Consider the following 21,301-nt stretch of genomic DNA (forward strand, 5'->3'; position numbering starts at 1 on the left):
CGCCGGAATTTCCAACGCCCGTGACTGCGCGCGCCACGGGGGCGGCCGGAGCTGCACGCGGCCCACTGGCGGGTACACCCCGGCCTCAGCTGAACCACCGCCCAGGGTGTCGTACCAAGTGACCCATCAGGGCGAGCCTCTGAACGGCAGCTTGATCCCTGGCTGTCGGGAGGAAGAGACCAAGGGCGAATACGCTAGGCCAGATTGCTGAGCAGATAAATCAGGGTGGTGCTGGGGAGGCTCCCGGGATCTGTTCCCAGGGCCCGTCGGGTGCTTCCAGGAGCATCCGCTGTAACCCAAGAGGTGAATGGGCGAGGGGTCCTGAGAAAACCGTGAGCAAAGGCTCCGGCAGCAAAGTGGTTGGCTTGTTGAGATCACTGGAACCAGGCGAGTTAGACGTAGGTGTGCTGAGAAAGGTGGATAGCTTCCCTTCCAGTGCTTAAGTGAAGTTTAAATAGTTAGGAAATTAGATATAAAGGACACAGGGTTTTGCTTGGGAGTAGTGGCACATAAAAGAGACCGGCCTAGTTCCAAGACATACTAAGCTGTAGAATAGCCCCTATCTCAGAGTGGGTGTGGAGGATTGTTCGTGTGTCCCTTATGATCCCTGTCTTGGGAGACCAGAAGGATCAGGTGATAGTTAATCCTTGGCTGCGTAGTGAGTTCAAAGCCAACCCAGACCCTGTCTCACAAAAAGAAAAGAAATTAGAGATTCGGTTAGCCCTTTTTATCAGAGATAATTGACCATCCTAAGGAAAATATGACCACAGCAGTCCATTATCCACTGTATATGCAGCAAACCCCTTCAGAGATGACACAGTCACTTGAAGTCAAGAGCTTGAGACGAGCTTCAATGTTTTTTAATACAGAGATACATTAAAATATATGCTTTGTGAGACAGCATCTCTCTATAGAACCCAGCCTGCCCTAGCACACCTAATCTCCCTGCCTTAGCTTCCCCAGAGCTTGGATTATAGGCTTAGGCTGCTGAGCCCAGCTCTATTATATTTAAAGCAATACCATCTGAATACCAAGAGAAATCCAGTATTGCCAATAGAAAGCAAGATTTACAGCTGTCACATGCAGCCAGCGCTGTGGTGTTCAGCGACACCAACCTGTTCTGTCCCCCTTCCTGTTCCTCTTGATGGGACTCTCGGACTTCCATCTTTCTCTAATGTCTGGACGCCCGGTGGGGTGGTGAGCATAAATGCAAACAGTTTTCTTTCCCTTAGAAAGTTAACGTATCTCTCCTGACTTCCATTAAAGCCAGCCATAGTGTTTTATAGCAGTCAAGGGAGTCCATGATGTTAAGTCTTTGTAGTATCTTAAAAGAGAGGTCAGGGATGAGCTAGTTACAAGATTTTAGGGATTTGGTTTATGGCAGGTCTTTCATCGAGGGGACTTGACTGGGACAGAGTGGTGTGTAACGGTTTAGGATGGGAAAGGGGAGAGTTTTGAAAGAAGCCTAGGCGAGTTGAATGTTGGGTAAACCCAGTAATCTTACTGAGCTGGTGGCTGCTTACCCTGATGAGTTTGGTCACTTACGTATTCTTTCCAAAAATAGACTTTGAGGAAGTCCCTGCCTGAAAGTGCGATAAGGTATTTGCAAATTCATCTTCCTGGATGAGAATTTCTTGAAGTTAGTCATGTGTACAAGCCAGGTGTGGTGGTGAGTGCTTGTCATTGGGGCACTCTGCAGGCTGAGACAGGAGAATCTTGAGGTGAGGTCAACCCTTGGGGTTCCAAAGCAGGCAGGCAATCAAGCAAAGAGATGGTAATGGGGAGTGGAAATGACTGCATTTTATTATATACGTGTGTGAAATTGTCCAGGAATTTTTAGGAAGAGAGAGGTCACGTTTGTACGCACAGCCAAATTGTGTTCTGGGTAATACAGCCAGGCTTATTTTAATCCTATTGTATGAGCGTTAACGTGAGTGGAGTCCAGTTCCCGTAAGGTTTGGTTTATTTTGAAAGGGGTTGTTTTGAAACACATGTCTGAGCAGCCCCAACTGGCCACAACAAATTCATGATCGTGCTACCTCAGTCTCCCCAATGCTCCACACCCAGCTTCTCCAAATAGCTTTGGAAGCCGCATATGACAATCATTTAATGAGTAGGCAAATCATTTTCGTGAGTCATGACCAACAAATTTCATTAGAAGAACAAGAACAAGATGAATAAGGGGACATCCCCTATAAACAAGAAGGGTAACAAGGAAGCCTGCAGCTTTGGGCTACATTACAGCAAATCAAAATGCCACCAGAAAGAAGCCATGCCATTAATCTTTGTACTACTAAGAATAAAACCAGGGCTTGGGGACTGGTGAGTGGCTCAGTGGTCAAAGCAGACTCGATTCCCAGCACCGAAATCACAGCTCACAGCCATCTATAGCTCTACTTCCAAGGGATCCAACCCTCCTCAGACACATGGTACTATACAGGCATGTGAGACAAAATAACCATGTACATAAAACTTTTAAAAATCTCACCAGGTGGTAGTGGCATACACCTTTATTCCCAGCCCTTTGGAGGCAGACGTAAGCAGATCTCAAAGTGTTTTTTTTTTTTTTCTAAAGAATTATGAGTACACTGTTGCTGTCTTCAGACACACCAGAAGAGGGCATCAGATCCCATTACAGATGGTTGTGAACCACCATGTGGTTGATGAGAATTGAACTCAGGACCTCTGGAAGAGCAGTCATTGCTTTTAACCACTGAGCCATCTCTGCAGCCCAGACCTTTTGAGTTTTAAGTCCAGTCTGGTCACAGAGTAAGTTCTGGACAGCTAGGGCTACATGATGAGACCCTACCTCAAAAAGGCAATAAATAAAATCTTAACAAAATGTCTCATTGCTTTGTTCTGATTTCAGGCTGTTAAAATGAACACAGCATTGAGATGTAAGGCATTGGATCACGGGAAATGAATTTGGTTTTTGTTCATTATTGCTAGGAGGGTTTGAAGGCTGTGGTGGAAGTGTGCGGGAGAGGCTAAGCATGGCTGAAAGGGCGGAATCTGAGTACTCTGAGGTGTCATGGGCTACCTGTACAAGTCGAGCTGTGATGGGACAGTTACAAAGAGCATGGGACACCAGGGAAAGCAAGAGAGGGTCTTGCCTGGCTCAAGTTGGTTGGCAGGACAAAAGACATTCTCAAATGACAGAATATAAGAAGGCCTGAGCCTGCAGACAGGCCACATGGGAAGCTGAAGTACCGGAGGCCTGAGAGAGTTGGCGGCAGAGGCTTTGGTTGCCCTGCCAACAATTTTAGCCATTAGTCATGCTAATGACATCAGGCAAGGAATTTAGGTGACGAAGCTAATTGTGGATGGTGGCAATGATGACGACAATGTTGTGTGATGAAGGCCATAGAACCCAAGGCTTCGGAACGCTTAGCAGGCCCTCTGCTGCTGGGCTCCCAATTGCCCCAGCCCACACCTAGCTCTTTGAACTGAAAGGGCTGACGTCAATAGCATTAATGGGAAGGCAGATTGATAAGCAGAAGACAGAAGACCCTGAAAGGGCAGGAGAATCTATTGTTTCTGCTCAACTTTCCTCATTCTGCTAAACAACAGATGCTCAGAAAAGCCACACACCTGAGGTAATGCTCTGCCTTGTGACTTTCCTGGTCATTCCTGTTTTGAAGTCAGGTGAGACAAAGGAGTATGGGGTGAGCAGAGGAGACAGAGGCCATATGTCCACTGTCTCACCACTCCATTAGAACATTCTCCATGCCCACAGCACAGGTTGCTGATGGAGCTGCAGGCATCCCAGCAACAGCTGATAAGTCCTAGGGAGTGAGCGATCAGCCCCTGAATGAGGAGGGAGCTTGCACCTCCCAGAGGCCATGCTTTCCAGTAAAACTGAGACTGAAGTGTGCTGTCACAGCCACTCTTGCTTTGTTTCCGGTGTTAGCCAAGAACCTGTCCTGATTACACCTTTAACCAGTCCCTTGTTTAGCTCCGGAGACTCTTGGTAGAGTGTGTATCAAGAGGCAAGACAATAAGGGGTGAGGAGGTTTTGTGCACCTTATCTGCTACCCTGATCAAAACAAAATGTAAAAATGTTTGAACTGAGACAGAAACTGTCATGCTGGCAAGCACACAGAGAGGGTAAATGCTTGGGTTTGCACGCAGAGTTAACTCTCCTACAGCATAAAAATAAAACTTTCTCTAGAATCACATTAATAAATTGAAAAGGAAAGAGGTGTTTTGTTTTATTTTTAGGAAAGAGGTTTTTAATACCATAGCTTTTTTAAAATTGCAAACACTGACCTCCATAGCCAAGCTTAGCTTTTCTTTGTTATGCCATTTGAACAAAGGGCTTCAGAAATTGACCAGCATTGCTAGCAAACCATCCCCCACCTTCAGCCTGGCATCTCCCCAGCCCCAGAAGAAGGGGGGTCAAAGAAAGACGCCCCACCCTGCGGGCACTCCCTCACTTCCTGAGCAAGCCAGAACAGACTAGCTGTGCTCTGCACTGAGGATCGGAGGCTGCCTCCCAGCCAGCTGCCCCACTTGAGGCACACTTCCTGTAGTAAACACTAGATGGGCTTCATTATTCTGGGGTTAGGTGAGGAGGAGGAACCCAGCTGAGTATTTATAACATGGTGTCTGAGGGAGACAGATTAGACATTACCTCCTAGAAGTCCTCTCAGTCACAGTAAAGACTGTCTTCCAAGCTCAGGAAAGCCAGCACTCTCTAGTAGGGTGTTAAGACTGGGGGAAATACAAGTTATAAGACTTGCCTTGATCACGATGTCTGTTCACAGCACTAAAAACCTAACTAAGACACCATCTGAACTGTGGCCTTTTTACTTTAGAGCCCTGGTGAGTCTGCTAGACCCTCTTTTCAGGTTTTGCAGAAGAATTTAATGCATGCTTCTGAATAATGCTGCTTTACTCTCTTGAACAAAGTCATGCTTTCAGCTGTTATATTAGTTAGGGTTCTCTAGAGTCACAGAACTTTTCTTTTTCTTTTTTTTTTCTTTTTTTTCGGAGCTGGGGACCGAACCCAGGGCCTTGCGCTTGCTAGGCAAGCGCTCTACCACTGAGCTAAATCCCCAACCCCATCACAGAACTTTTATGGGTAGTCTCTATATAGTAAGGGAATTTATGACTTACTGTCTATAGTCCAACTCCCCAACAATGATCAGCAGCAGCTGTGAATGGAAGTCCAAGGATCTAGTAGTTGCTCAGTCCCACAAGACAAGCAGGCAAGGAAGAGTCTTCTTCCAATGTCCTATGTAGGTCTTCAGCAGAAGGTGTGGCCCAGATTAAAGATGTATACCACCATGCCTGGATCTGGGACTTGCTTTGTCTCGGATGACCTTGAACTCAGAGATCTCCTTGCCTTAATCTTCTGGGGTTCATAGCCACTATGTCTCAAGATCTGGATCGTAGGTGAGCCTTCCAATTCTGGATTGTAGTTCATTCCAAATATAATCAAATTGACAACCAGGAATAGCCATTACAGCTGTGTACTCTCCTTCTTAGAATGGAGGCTGTTGTATTTAGCAAACAATGTTAACTCAAGCTCTCTTCTTGGAACAAAGCATGGCTTCCAGCTCACCTTGAGCACAGTTCACACTAACAGCCTCAAAGAAAGATTGAGTCTATTTGCCGTCCTCCAGTCATCCACTTGTCCAGCTCTGTGCAGTTTCACTTTTCTTCAGCTTCGATACATGGGCTAGGAGTTCATTGCCTTGCCCCGTGACTCTGCTACGCAAGATCATCCGTTGTCTGAGAGTCTCACACCCTGTAATTCAGGAGAGCTCTACTCTGAAAGCCCCAGGAGCTGCCAGTGTCCATCTCGTGTCCTGATACCACCAGCATCGTTCACCAAACTTGTGGATTGGCCCCACTGCTGCCACTGATTGCCTTTAGGCAAGTGGTCTCATCATGTCTTAGGACAGCTCTCTCTTACAGAGCCATTCTGAGGTTTTCATCAGCTACTGTGTGGAAAGTACCTGAAGCATAGAAGAGAAGCATCTGGGGTGTTCAAGTCCCAGCCAGGAACCTATTCTTCCCACCATGGCTTCGGGAAGTTGGCCAGGTCTCCCTTCACTCCCTGTAGTCATTCAACAGTTACTCTTTCTTTAAGTACCTACTTTATCTAAGGTAGAATATTTTCCCAGAGCCAGGATCCATATCTGTAACATACAACACAAGCAGCCTGAGTTCGATGCCCAGCCATGGGAGAGGGCGGATGATAAAACAACTTCTCCACACTTTCTGGGTTAACTTAGTTGGGAAGTCGTTTCCAGCGTTTAATGTATCGATTGATTTTTAAAGTGTGTTGTGTATTGTTTTGCACTTAATTACTTCTCAAAGACAAGATGAAATAGTGCGGCCTGACACATACATGCCCAAGCTTGTTGCTCAGGGACAAAGGGCCAAACAGTCTACCTGCACCTCTCCCTGGAAGGAAGGTGTGTTTCTGCTCCCTGGGAAGCAGCTCTGCCTTTTGCTCTCAGCCAGGAGAGGGAGAAGGAAGGTCACAAAGAATGGAAGAAAAGCACTGGGGCGACGCCAGGGTGACTGGCACTCTCCTTCCCAGCATGCAGCACCACTGTGTTCATTTTTCCAAAGGCAGCTTTTCATGCTCTGTAGTTTAGCCCAAGGTCCATTTGAGCAAAGAGAAATCTGTTCTACGTTTAGAAGCCTTTGTTGAAGGGTTACGGATACGACTTCGGAAGCAAAGACAGAAGGCTAAATATTCTTGGGGGAGGGGGGCAGGAAACATTTGCAAAATGACTTAGCTGGACAAGAAGGCAGGAAAGAATGACAAGGAAGAAAATGGCTCCTTCCTGCCTCCCTCGGTGACTCAGTCCCAGGCCTGGTACAGGGACGCTGAGGAATCATCTTCCATGATAGTCAAAGAAGTTTAGGAACAAAGGGAAGGAGGTGGAAACTAAATTTTTTTTTTCCAGCAGAGAGAGGTGGTGGTGGGTTTTCAGTTTTTTGGTTTTCAATTTTTGAGACAGCATCTCACTATATGGTCTAGATAAATCTCAAACTTTCAGATCCTCCTGCTTCACCTCCCCTGTGCTGGGATGACATGTGCACTAGCCCCCACCCTCCTTCCTTTTGAAACAGGTTCTCTAATAAGTTGCCCAGGCTGGCCTTGAACTCTCTATAGCGGGGTCAGGCCTTCCTTCTTCAGTAATTGAGATGACAGGCCTGCGTCCCTAGGCCCAATGGAATCGATGTTTGTGGTGCTGGGGATGAGCCCAGACCTCACTCATGGTTGTCAAGTGCTTTTTTCCCACTGAGCTCTGCTTCTACCCATGAACAGTTAACACTGTGTAGAAACTCAAAAGACTGATGTGCTCAGTGAGGCACAACTGAAGGCCCATCTAGCTGTAGTGACATCAGTGTCCCACTCTTGCCCCACCGTTCTTTGCTTTTAAATACATATATGAGTGTTTTGCCTTGTATAGCTGTGCCCTGTGCACGCACAGTGCTTAGAAGAGGGCGTTGAATGACTGGAGAGGAGGGAGAAATGAAGGTTTGAGAAAATGCCTCAATAGGAGTTGCTGTAGGCAGGCCTGTAGGACATTTTCCTAATTCGTGATTGAACTGGGCCCATGGTGGGTGGTGCCATCTCTGGGCAGGTGGTCCTGGGTTCTATAAGAAAGCAGGCTGAGCAAGTCACGGGAGCAAGCCAGTAAGCAGTGTTCCTCCATGGCCTCGCTTCAGTTCCCGCCCAGATCTGTCCATGCTTGAGCTCCAGTCCTGAGTTCCTTTGATGATGAACAGTGATGCAGAAGCACAAACCAAATGACCCTCCCTCCCCAATAAACCTGGGCCACAGTGTTTCATCAGAGCAATAGAAACCCTAAGAATTGGCCCCAAGTCCTCTGAATAAGCAGCCAGTGCTCTTCACCCAGACATCCCTCCAGCCCATTGCCCCATTCTTATGACTCCCACATTTTATTGCCTCAGGAAAGATAAAGCTCGACTGGCTGCTTTCAGCCTTGTCTCCCACTGGAGACTCCTAGAGAGCCAGGATTGCAAACCAAATGGATTTTCATCATCTCAGCACCAGCAGTGGGTGGCTCTTTCCTATGCTTCTTCAATCATCCAGTATTCTTTTTGAAAAAGCCTTTTTAAAATGTATTTAGGACTTACGGAGAAGTTGTATACTTAGGCTGGGGGTGTGGCTTCCTAGTAGAGTATTTGCCTAGCATCCAAGAAGCCCCAGGTTCAAATGATGCTACTGTAAAAGGGGCAGGGAGCCTGGAGAGATGGCTCAGCCAGTAAGAGGACTCGCTCCTTCTGCACAGGACCAGGCTTTGGCTCACCCACGTGGTAGCTCACGGCAATCCATAATGACAGTTCCAGGGCATCTGACACCCTCTTTTGACATTGCCTGTACCAGACATGCACAGAGTACACACACACACATGCAGAAAGAAAAAAAAAACTCGTGCACATAAATATAAAAAGAAATGAGGAAAAACTGACCACATAGCATAATGGTTTCCCCCCTATGGGTTTTACTTAAGTGCTCCACGGTTTTGCTACCAGTCAAACGTCAGTTTTCACCTGAACAATTAAAGAATAAGTTGCTGGCCTGACCCCTGTGGTGAGTATTCAGACCACTGGCTAACTCTTCCTTTGAGCCATCAGGACTGTGGTTGTATATGGCTGTCACAACCATTTCTTTTAGCATTTGTCTTATCTACAGACAGCAACCTTGCCTCTGCAGAGACACACACCTTTCCTCAGTGGCCCAAACCTATTGACAAGTTACAGCAAAAATAGAGCCAGGAACGTCTGCCCTGCACAGGATGGTGGTATGGGCTGTTCTGTTTAAGGCCTCCCTGGTGGGGTTAGCTCAGGCCATCCGCCTGCCCTCATTTCAACCCCTCCTGCTCAATCCTGTTTCCTTCCCCTCCCTCCGGTCCACAGATGTTGATTCCAACGCTCTCTCTCTAATAAAATATCCTGAGCACTGAAATCTGTCTCAGTCTGCTTCCTGAAAAATCCAAACTCATGCAGTTGGAGCCTGGGGAAATCTGACAAGTGAGAGACCAGACTGGGTTTGAAGCTGGCCCATTCACTGGCAAGACCACAGGTACCATGGGTGCTGGAGGGAGCACAGATAGCCTTTAATACAAGACAAACAAAATGATAAGTATCTCTTCATTCATTTAAAAAAAAAAGATCTATTTTTAGTGTCTGTGTATGTGCCCACAGAGGTCAGCTGTCAGGTCCCCCAACTGACATGGGTGCTAGAAATGAAACTCAGGTCCTTTTCAAGAGCAGCAAACACTCTTTTTATCCCTAAGCCATCTCTTTGGCCCTCTCACCATTTTTTTTAAAGGTCTCAAGTAGTTCAGGCTAGCTTCAAGCTTCCTATGTAGCCAAGGATAGATAATCGTCCTGCCTCTACTTCCTGGGTGCACGTATTATCACACCCATCTTGAAAACACTTTTTTTTTTTAACACGAAAGGAGTAATGGAGGAATAGAGAGGCAGCACAGACACAAGGAATAGCAAAATGGTAGATATAAAATGACTCAGCCAGTTGAGTCAGCCTTTGTCACCAACCACACCATTGTTGGCACAACAGAGCCATGAGTGAAGTGACCATGTGGCAGAGTAAGGCTCTTTTTAGCCCAGTAGCACAGGCTCTTCCTCACTGGAGCTTAACTAGTTATTGCCCCTACCAGTGTCCAACCTGAGAGTGAGAGCCCAGTGCTAGACCCCCCTATGCTGTCACACCCCTAAGACACCATCTGGAAACACAAGATGGATACTTTGGAATCCTTTGGTGAGTGACTCATTCTAACAGGAATGGACAAGTGTTTGTTCGGGTGAGTGTTAGAATTGTCTCACCCCTCAGGCATCACCCTGGGGTTCTGGAATATTCCATTAGGATAGAATCTCACAGAACTTTGCATCAGACTGTTGAATTCAACTTGCAACAAAGAAGCTGTGATGGTGGATTCCTGATGTGGAGTCTGCATCGCTTGCTGGCTGCATCTGCACCTGCTCAGGGGCCTCACTCTGCAGAGATGGAATGCCTCTTCCCAGGTTGCATAAGGACAGAGTAAAGAACTTTTACTAGGATGTTATGTCTCCAGCAGGGAGGATATGTGAACCTGGGAAGCAAACCATGGAAGTAAGGGTAAACCTGCTTTCATTTCCCGGGTCCCAGATCCACCCCTGCTGTTCTGATTCTACTGGGCTAAGGAACCTGGTTCTTTTTTTTTTTTTTTTTTTTTTTAAACCCTTCCCGCTCCTTCCCCGCACTGTGGTCCCTCCACTGTAAGGAACCTGGTTCTTGAAGTGAGTTTTTTCCACCACGTGATGCAGCAGAAAGTCCCACTGAATGCTAACAATAGCTGTTGCCTGTGTGCTTTGTGTGCCTGGTATCTAGAGGGAAGGGGAACAGTCTCTTGGGGGACATTACCCTCATCTTCAGGACCCTTCACATCTAATAGCTGATTAGGGTATGGTTCTAAATCCAGGCCTGGGCCAGGGAACTGGCACAGTTGGTAAAGAGCTTGCTTTCTGGGTTTGAGCCTCAGAATCCAGGTAAAAGGCTGGGTGTGGCAGCATGTGCTTATAATGCTAGAGACAGAATGACCTTATGAGACTCACTAACCAACTAGCCTAGCCTACTTGGTGACTTCCAAGCCAGTGAGATACCCTATCTCAAAACCCAAAGTAGCCAGGGGGTGGGAGTGGGTGGCACACACCTTTAATGCAGCCCTTGGGACGTAGAAGTAGGTGGATTCCTGGGTCTACAGAGCAAGTTTCAGAATAGCCAGGACTATACAGAGAAACCCTGTCTCAAAACACCAAAAAAAACCAAAACTCAAACCAAAAAGTCTTGAGAATTTCTGCTGGGTGGTGCTGGCCCATGCCTTTAATCCCAGCACTCAGGAGACACAGGCAGTCAGATGTCTATGAGTTTGAGGCCAGCCTGGTCTACAGAGCAAGCCTGGACTACAAGAAGAAACCCTGTCTCAAAAAAACCAAAGAAAACCAGAAAACAATCAAACAATAAGGTAGATGGCTCCTGCACACGTGTGCGGGCGTGTGCGCGCGCACACACACACCCCACAGTAAAAATGAAGTCCAGCCCTTTCAGTCTAGTTTGGGGCAATGCTGAGTGACACTGTAGTTCTGAGCTCCTCATGGGTCAGTTAAGGCTGCTGACCCATGGAAGCTGGTGTTTCCTTCCTCCAACCTACTTCCCTCTCTTCCCTTCCACAGGTGTCAATTTCAAAGGCACTCCCTAATAAACATCCTGGATGCTAAACTCTGACTCAGAGGCTCCTTCCTGTGGAGTCAAAGCTCTGAAGACGCCCTGTTGCCCCTGTAATGTGTTTTTCTTACTATGAGAACGCTCACAGCATTCCAGAAAAACCATCTAAACTGGGAATTTAACACATTTGCAGCTGATCTCCAGACTCCATTGAAGCCGTCGAAGGTCTTAATAGTATGTGCTCATGTGTTTGGGGGCAGGGGAGGGGGCTGTGCACACATTGGGGTGTGTGTGTGTGATGGTTTGTATATGCTTGATCCAGGGAGAGGCCCTATTTGGAGGTGTTGCCTTGTTGGAGTTGGTGTGTCACTGTGGGCGTGGGCCTAAGCCCCTCACCCTAGCTGCCTGCCAGTCAGTCTTTTGCCAGCAGCCTTCAGGTGAAGATGTGGAACTCTCAGCTCCTGCACCATGTCTGCCTGGATGCTGCCATGCTCCCGCCTTGATGATAATGGACTGAACCTCTGAACCTGTAAGCCAGCCCCAATTAAATGTTGTCCTTTATAAGACTTGCCTTGGTCATGATGTCTGTTCACAGCAGTCAAACCCTCACTAAGACAGGGGGCTTTGTGTGTGTGTGCATGTGTGTGTGTGTGTGTGTGTGTGTGTGTGTGTGTGTGCACACGCGTGCGTGCAGGCCTATAGGTAACTTTTGGTATTGTCTTATTCTGAGCCACGGTCTCTCATTGTTCTGGAACCCTCTAAGTGGGGAAGACTGACTGGAGAGCCTCAGGATCTCCACCTCCCCAGCTCTGAGATTACAAGTGGACACCACCATGCCTGACTTTTCCACATGGGACCTGGGGATCTAATTCATATCCTCATGCTTGCAAGGCAAGCACTTTGCTGACCAGGCTGGCCTCCTAGTCCCAGTGATATCTTTATAGTGAAAAGATCCTTCCTGAACCATATCAACGTTTACATGGCACAACTCTCCAGTTGGGTCTTGTTTTCTGGGTCTTTTTTTTCTATCAGTTTTATGAGAATTAACATGTACATGTATGTGTACATGTAGTACATGAGGACAACTTTGTGAAGTTATGGAATTGGTTTTCTCCTTCCACCTCTGTATGGGCTCTGGGGATTGCATCCTGAGTAACACTATATACTGAGCCATCTCACCAGCCCCTCCAGTCTTTTTCAACATTGAATCTTTTTGTTTTTAATTTATTTTATTTATGTGAATGCACTGTAGCTGTCTTCAGAAACATCAGAAGAGGGCATCGGATCCCATTACAGATGATTGTGAGCCACCATGTGGTTGCTGGGAATTGAACTCAGGACCTCTGGAAGAGCAGTCAGTGCTCTTAACCTCTGAGACATCTCTCCAGCCCCCATTGAATTATTTTTTAGTCACCTTTTACTTTACATACTATTCACATGTGCAGTATAATATAACACTCACATACAAAGCACCCCAGGCTGGTCTTAAACTTCTGCCTCTACTTCCCAAGTGCCACAGGTGAGCCCCACCATGTTTGGCCTTCTTTGGTGTTCAAGACCCAACAGTTTTCAATAGTCAGTATAGGCGACTTCTTTCTGTAGGATTTATTTTAATTAGGCTTATATTGCAACATAGAAGCTGTAGAGATCAGATCTGTGGTGACAGATTCCACTGGTTGTTGCACCTGCCACACCTCCTACGTGTTGCACCCCGGGTCTCTTCAGGTGCCATGCTTTGCAAGCACGGAATGCCATCTTCCAGGGTACAGAAACACAAAGAATCAAAAGCCGGAATTTTATCACAATTAGAATCAGGTCGTGCACCTTGGGTCAAACTACCAGAGAAGCCACTTCTCATTGCACCCTAGCAGGTGACACATGACACTAATTTGTTCCATCACCAATGTGGGTAACTGTGGTCACTTGATTAGCTGTTGAATCCCACTGTGAAATGATTTTTCCCCCTTTGTAATTAAGCATTTGTGGGAACATTAAAGCTATGTGAATATCCTAGGCTCCATCAGACTTCAGTGTACTTATCCACTCCTTCACGTCTGCGTTGGTTGAAGGACTCCTATTTCAGTAGGGTTATAATTCATCACTCCATCATTGTTTATTTGGCTGTTTATTTATTTGGTTATGGGACCAGGTGGAGCAGACCTGGAGCAAGAGTAGGGCCAAGGAGTGCCCCAAACCCTGGAGATCTCATCCTGAGGTCAGCAGGAATAGGATGGACAGCCCCCTGCCCCAGGCTTGCACGTCCTGGTGAATGTAGTCCTGTGTCCCCCACCCTTGCTTCTCTACAGGAGGTTAGGTAGCCAATAGGCAGGTTAAACTCCCTTTCCTTGTATAAGATCATGTCCAGCAGCACCTGGAATCCCTCCTCATGTAAATGAAGCATCCCCAGCATCCTGGTCCCCTACAGTCATGATGTACACTCACCCTCAACCCTCTACTCACCCACCAAACGGTTAATAGCCTTTTCCCACCCAATAAGTGGAACCAGTTCTTCGAATCTGTGTGTGTGTGTGTGTGTGTGTGTGTGTGTGTCTGTGTGTCTGTGTGTCTGTGTGTTTACCCACATACTCACCCACCGACCGAGATCCTGTTGGCACCCACCCTGGCCACCTAATCTTCTCTCCCTCTAGCCCAGCCCAGTGCAAAATGAGCCTGGCTATCCCAATTGGGAGAGTTGGACACAGGCTAGTGTTTGGTTTTGTTTTACCTTGTTTGTCAAGACAGAGTCTTTCTGTGTAGCCCCAGCTGTTCTGGAATTGACTCTGTAGACCAGGCTGGCCTTTAATTCACAGAGATCCACCTGCCTCTGCCTCCTGAGTGTTGGGATGGGATTAAAGGTGTGTGCCAGCCACCGTGCCTGACTTCACTGTCTTAACTTTCCAGTTTCCTCTTCTGGCCAGCCGTAGCTCCTGCATGTTGGCCTCCTTATCCTTTTTCTTGTTTTTGTTTTTTCTTTTCTTTTTTTCGGAGCTGAGGACCGAACCCAGGGCCTTCCTCCTTATCCTTTTAACGGATCTTCTTCATTTCTTTTACACTTTCTTGCTCACTGTGCAAGACACCCCAAGCTTACCTGGTATCTTCCAGGCCGCAGCCCTTCAATCAGCCATTTTCTAAGGAGTATTCGCTTAGAAGTCACGATCTAGGCCTTAAATGTGTTACTTGCTCTTCTGTTCTTTGGGCCCATTAACACATCTAGCTAGGGAACATGGGAAGTACATGTGCGTACTTATAAAAAATAATGTACCCATTTAGAACTATTTTCCAGACTCATCTGGGTAAATCCAAAATGATATCCCTCTTACCTCCAATTCTAGTCCACTTCAGTCCTCTCATTTCCTGTGCGTGTAGTGACTATCTCTAACTGGTTAGAAAGCTTGGGTCCCCATGACTTATCTAATCATTTATTCCCTGTGTCAACAACCTTCCCTGACACCCTGTGAAATATAGACGTGGCCATTCCAGAGAGATCCACAAGCCTCTGCAATTTCCTGAGTAACATGGCTGCTGGAAGAATCTTTTGTTCTTAATATGTGGTCATTGACCCTGGTTCCTGACTCAGAGGTCTTTAGACCTGTGTAATTTCCTGAGTTACTTGCACATCTAACCCAGGGCCCCGAAATCCTTGGAATTTCCCTAAGATAGGCGCTGTTATAAAGAGGCAACTCTTTGACGTGTTCCTGGAAAGCCTCAAGATGGAGCTGGTTGCCAAGGGAACTAGCCACGTGATCAGATGGGGCAAGAGCCGCTGAAGGTGGATCTGGTCATGAATGGCCGGCACTGTAAGCAATACTGTTTCCTAATGAAGCCTCTATAAAACTTCCAAGGTTGAGGTCCAAAGAGCTTCCGAGCAGGTAGCCGACCGAGGTGGTGGAGACTCGGAGAGCATTGGACCTCTGCAGCCTTCCTCCCATCTCCCGTCTAACCGTCAACCGCACCCCTTGTATTAGACTCTTTCATATATGGCTGATTATCAGTAAAGTGTTTCCCTGAGCATGTGAGCTGCCCGGGCCAACTAGGCAAACCTAAGGAAGGTCTGTGGAAACTCAGACCTCGGGCTTGAGTCTGAAGCATCCCTTCGCACAGCTTGAGAAGTGGGGCAGTGTTATGCTACTGCACCTACAATCCGGGTTCCGTCTCTTCTGGGCAGATAGTGTCAGAATTGAGTTGTAGGGCTCCCAGTCTGAGTCCACTGATGAGCCTGGTGTCAGAAGTGTTGAATGTGTGGCTGAGAGTCGGAAAGACACAGTTTTTCCTCCTGTGTCTTGCACTGTTGTGTAACGTGTCTGTCCGTTGTGTGCCTCCCCGGGCCCCATCCGGTCAGTGTGATCTTCTTTCTCGCCGCACTGCAGGAGATATGACAGATGTGTCAATCTGGCTTAGACCAGTGCCCTTGGTCTCCTCAGGCGACTTGACCAAAGCACAGTGCAGGCTTTCTCTCTTCTTTCCCTACCCCTTGCCCCTTGTGTTTACTTCTCTTAACTTCCAAAGCCTGACACCAGGGTGCCTCTCTAAAGGGACTTCATTCTCCTGTCTCAGACTACTCCACAGGTGTCCTTTTCTTGGGACAATGCTCTCTCCACCCCAGTAAAGCCCCTTTATGTGCAGAATCCTTCTTATCCCTCTTGGCCTTCACCTCCTGTTCCAGACCAATTTCCCACCCAAACCCGAGACCACCGTAGCTCAGAAACCTCCACCTCCTTCAGCTCCAGCCTCCGTTTGCTTTCTATGGCTATCACAAAAGAACCGAGGTTGGACACTTTAAAGAAACAGGTATTTAAATTAATTCACAGTTCTGGAGACCGACACTCTAAGATCAGATGGTTTCTGGTAAGGAACTTCTTGGCTACCTCACACCAAGCCAGATGGCATCTTGGCAGGGGGGAGAGAGAGAGAGAGAGAGAGAGAGAGAGAGAGAGAGAGAGAGAGAGAGAGCGCTACCTTTTTAGAACAGCAGCACATTCTCCTGAAAACAAACAAACGCCCTAATTCCTTCCACCAGCAACACCTCTGATGATTTAACAAGTGCCCTGAACTCTAGCCCTTAAGGGTTCCACACTTTCCAACATCTCATGGAGCACAGAGCTTCCAACAAGGGAAGACACACCCAAACCACAACAGCCCTGCACATGGGTTGGTTTGGGAGGAGAGGAAGGGAAGAGGTGACACACAGTTAATCACTTTTCAAGGTTTCTTTTATTATTATTATTTTGAGACAAAGTCTCATGTAGTCCAGGTTGGCCTTCAACTGTCTACATGGCTGAAAACTGACAGCAGACTTCTGATCTTCTTGTCTTTACTTCTTGACCACTGGCATTGCAAGTGTACACCATGCCTGGCTCATGCAGTGCTGGGATCAAACCCAGGGCCTCCTGCATACCAGGCACTCAATCTATCAACTGAGCCACATCCCCATTCCTTTCCTTCACTTGCAACAAACAACTCTCCTGAGATTCAGCTCCATGGGGCGTTTGCCCATATCTGTTTGTTATCACCTCAGCTACATTTACATTGGCCAGGGAGCCGAAGCTGCCTGCCCAACTCGTTCTTTTAGCTTTTGTCTTTGTTCTTTTGAGACAGGGACTTGCTATGTAGCCCAGGCTAGCCTCCAACGCATACTGTTGCTCCTCACAGTTTCCCAAGGGTCAATTACAATCACGGCCACCGCATCACTTCCGGCTCTTTGTGGTGCCACCCCCTCTTTTCCAGCCGAACCTCCACGGCTCATGCAGGGCAGGGGCTAACCGTGGATCCCCAAAGTCTCCCTCTCACCATTTCTGTCAGCAAGTGCTTCAGGATAGCAGATAGGGCGTGCTATTTTGGGAAAGGGCAGCTGCTTTAAACGCTCTGATCCCCACCCCCATTTTGCTCTCCCGTTCCCTGCTAGACTGTTTGCTGATCTTTCCAGATTATATTTGTGTGCGTGTGTGTTCTGGGGGACCAAACTCAGGCCCCTGTGTTCCTGTAGCACTTACTGAGCCCTCCCCCTGGAATTCCAACTGCCTCTAAATGTCTTAGATTTTAGAATTATATGTATTTCCGTGTGTGTGTACCATATAGTAGGTGTGGAGGGTGGAGGTCAGAGGAAACTTTCAGGAGTTTTCTTCTTTTACCTTTTGGGTCTGAAGATCAGAACCAGTCAGGTTGGCAGCTCATTTACCTCCCGAGCCACCTCTGCCCATGCATTTAGTCCAGATCCTCCTCCCCGCCCCCAACAAGGGAAGATAGTTCAAATGTCCTAAAGCTACACAAGCCCAGGGTCACTTTTCCTGGTGCACATCCCAAGCTGTCTGTACCTTACTTGTTCAAATTCTTCTCTCAGGCTGGTCTTCCCATTGGATCCCCAAAGATCACAGCCCTGGCATCCTTAAAGGCAACCCACACGGCACCCAAGCTTTGCCATTCTTCCAGCTCTGATCGCTGGCATCTGTGTCATATGTCTTTTTCTGTCTTATATTCTAATTACCACCATTGTGCTTTGAATAGGAATGGCCCCATGAGACTCCTGCGTTTGAATGCTTGGTCCGAAGGGAGTGGTTTACAATTTACAGGTTTAGTCCATTAACATCGTGGCGGGAAGGATGGTGAGAAACAGGAAGACATGGTGCTGGAGAGATAGCTGAGAGTTCTATATCTGTATCCACAGGCGACAGGAAGAGAGTGTCTCACCAGGCATGGCTTTAATACCTCATCACCTCCACAGTGACATGCTTCCTCCAATAAGACCACACCTACCTTCACAAGGCCACACCTCCTGACAGTGCCACGCCCTACGAGGCAAGCATTCAAACACACGAGTCTATGGGGGCCATACCTATTCAAAGCACTACAAATCGAAACATCAAAAAAGTTTATATAGTTTTCTTTCTCCGAGACAAGGTCTCACTTCCAGGCTATCCTGGAACTATGTAGATCAGGCTGGCCTCGAACTCATAGAGATAGGTTTGCCTCTGCCTCCTTAGTGCTGGGATTAAAGGCATATCCCAACATACTTGGTCAAGTCTGCACATGTCTTACTGGCCCCCTTTTTGTAGCCAACATAAGACCTCAGTTTTCTACTTTAGGGAACATAAAGATACATATTTTCCTCATCTGAAGGGCAAGAAAGTTAAAGTGTTTGCCGTCCTCTCCCAGGATGTAGTGCGCTGTGTTAGTATCCCACGAGCTAAAACCCGTCCACGCTGCAAATCCAGGCTTGCCCGTGTCAGTCCACATTTTTATCTTGCCCAATAATGCTCCATCCTAGCCTCTTAAAGTTATGAAATATCGACATATTTTCATTTCCCACAGAATATATTACCCGTTACTTTCCTATTGCGTAAAATCCTATTTTCATCTGCAGAGACATGGCCCCAATTCCTCACTCCTGGTAGGAATTACATAAGGACAGCAGGAGAGCAGCTGCTTCCTTTGTGCCCGGTCTTAGCCTGGAATCTCATAATCTGTTCCAAAGCTGGGCATTAAGGAAAACCTGGCGAGGCTGCTCTCTCTCTCTCTCTCTCTCTCTCTCACACACACACACACACACACACACACAACCATTTAGAGCAAGAGGACTCAATCGGTTATAAACAACAGTGGTTGTTACCTAACGGTATCTTCTAATGCTCGAACCCTCCTTGCCACCCTTGGGGTCATGGGGTACCATGGATCTGTAAGAGTGAGACTTCGCCAAGTTTGACTTTGACCCTGTCACATCTCTCAGTGCCGTCTGCTACTGATCCTGTTGTGTTCCGCAGCCGAGAATATAGTCTTCTGGTATTTTCCTCACGCTCAACCACACTGCTTTAAATGTCTGTTTGTCCCTACTGACCTAGTCGTGAAGTTATTAGAATCAGCTGTTTTAGGAATTTTAATCTTTGCATAGAAGAGAAAGAGGGGGCTGGAGAGAAGGCCAAGACTTTCCCTGCGGTTCAGAGGAAGGCTTCATGCCAAGGTCCTTACCCTCGTGATCTGTGAGTGTGACCTACATAGTGAGAAAACCACTGCATATGTAGTAAAGTCAAGAGTTTTGAGGTGGGCCATGGATACAGTGGCATATACCCTTAGGGGACAGAGGCAGAGGGAGGGTTGACACACTGAAGAGGCAAAGGCAATGTGGCAGCAGATGGAGAAACCAGGGAGTGCTGACCTTATCAGGAGCCCAGCACAACAAAGGACCAGGCTCTCCTGAGCTCTGCTGAAAGGAAGGCAGCTCTGCTGAAGCCCTTTCCCACCAGGGAGACGAGCTTCCAGCCTACACACGGCGAGTGGTCACATTTCTGCTGAATTCAGCCACCAAGCTGCGGTCAGCCACAAGCAAATAAAACAGCAGCTTATCCCTGAAATGTTTCTATCTTCGCTGCTTTCCTTTTTGAGCCTATATATTTTTAAAACCCCATTTATCCTTTGCAATGTGTTTTCTCTAAGAAAATAACTTTTTCATCTTCTTTTCAATTTCCTTAGATGCTGGTTTTTGAACTAATTTAACAAACTTTTAGGACTCATCTATGATGGCCCTGGAACGTTTAGCAGACACAAAGCAAAAACAGAGAGCCTCTCCTTAAGTTTTAATAATGTTCATACCCAGTGTATGGTGAAACACAAAGATAAGGGCCGAAGTCAGGACTGACTGGGGCAGCGATGAAGAAGGGAGGAAGGAAAGAAGAAACGTGAGTGGCCTGGGGTTCTGGGGTGGGGCCGGGCCTTGAATGAACAAGCAGACCTTGCCTGGAGACTCCTGGACAAACAAAGAAGACTTCAGAATTCATCATCTTTCCCGAAACACGCCCCCCTCCCCCATTTCAGTTCCTTCTGCATTGTACAAGGGGCCTAGATCCTTCTTGTCCAGTGTTATGGATTCAAGCTAGGGCCTCATGAATGCTAGGCCAGTTTTAAACCACTGAGCTACACTCCTGGCTTCTTTTACTTTGAGGCACAGTCTTGCTCTATCACCCAGGCTGGCCTGATTCTCCTGTCCTCCCCACATCTCATGGATGACTGGAGTCTTAGGTGTGTACTACCATGCCGCACAAGACATCTCCTGAGACGTTTCAGAAACATAACAATTGCAACGTAAGACACCTCTGCAATCCCATATTCCCAGAGAAAAGCTTTTCTGACGATTCAAAGTATTTTCTTCAGGCCATCCTCCCACACGCGGTGATATGTTCAGGTAATTGTTACAGGGACGAAAGCATGGTGCACACACATTCTTTCTCTGCTTGCTGTGAACAGAGAAGGGGCGTTTGAAGATAATCCATCTTTTGGCAACACATACACACACAGATTTCCCTAATCACATTCTGATCACGTGTTTTAGAAAAATCACCCTTTCTAACCACAAAATGACCTGTGCTGAGAGAAGAGAATTGGGGCTAGGTGGAGGGAGGTCGGGGAAGGGAAGGAGAACGGGGAGTGAGAGAGAGGTTTGTTTGGCTTCTGTTTTTTTTTTTTTTTTTTTTTTTTTGAGGAGGAGGTTGTTTGTTTTTTTTTTTTAACAATAATCTGAATAAACATAGGGAAGGTGAGGAGAGATGACTAAGGCATGAAGAGCATTTACTGCTCTTGCAGAAGACCTGAATTCAATTCCTAGAACCCATATCAAGAAACTTCCGGCCACCTGTAACTCAGGCTCCATGGGAATGGACGCCCTCTTCTGGATTCTGCGGGCACTGCACTCACATACTCGGGCACATACACAATACATACACATGTAACTAAAAAAGAGTTAATTAAAAGCTAGAATCAGGGTCTGAGGGCATAGCTCAGTCACCACGTGACATGCACATAGCCCTGGGTTCAATCCACAGCACGGCAAAATTAACTAAAAGCACCATGTGATCGCATGTATGTTTTACCCAGCATTCAGAGGCCGGAGTAGGAGAGTCTACATGAGTTCAAGGCCAGTCTGGCCTACAGAGGGGTTCCTGGTTTGAAGAAAAATAGAAAAAAAAAAGTAAAGCTTATCAAGTAAAATAAATACATGTTAGAGTAGAGTACAGCAGTAACCGATAGACTCGCGGACAGGAAAGATTTTTCCCCACTATTTCAAGCTCTTGGACCATGTCAGTAAAAGTGAATCCCCCT

The 21,301-nt window shown here is 47.1% G+C and overlaps 1 long non-coding RNA gene across 4 annotated transcripts; it reads left to right on the top strand.

Annotated features, from left to right (window-relative positions):
• Positions 1–53: 53 nt before the first annotated feature.
• LOC102551227 (uncharacterized) lies at positions 54–20,120 on the top strand. Of its 4 annotated transcripts, XR_010054434.1 has the most exons (4): positions 54–9,076; positions 11,227–11,452; positions 11,541–15,015; positions 19,679–20,120. It is a non-coding gene; the product is annotated as an uncharacterized LOC102551227 (long non-coding RNA). The 4 variants fall into 4 exon arrangements; XR_356434.5 differs by having other exon boundaries at positions 11,541–20,120; XR_005488311.2 differs by lacking the exon at positions 54–9,076 and adding an exon at positions 9,092–9,775 and having other exon boundaries at positions 11,541–20,120.
• The last annotated feature ends 1,181 nt before the right edge of the window (positions 20,121–21,301 follow it).

The sequence above is a fragment of the Rattus norvegicus genome, chromosome 8 (assembly GCF_036323735.1).
Source record: "Rattus norvegicus strain BN/NHsdMcwi chromosome 8, GRCr8, whole genome shotgun sequence".
NCBI classification, from domain to species: domain Eukaryota; kingdom Metazoa; phylum Chordata; class Mammalia; order Rodentia; family Muridae; genus Rattus; species Rattus norvegicus.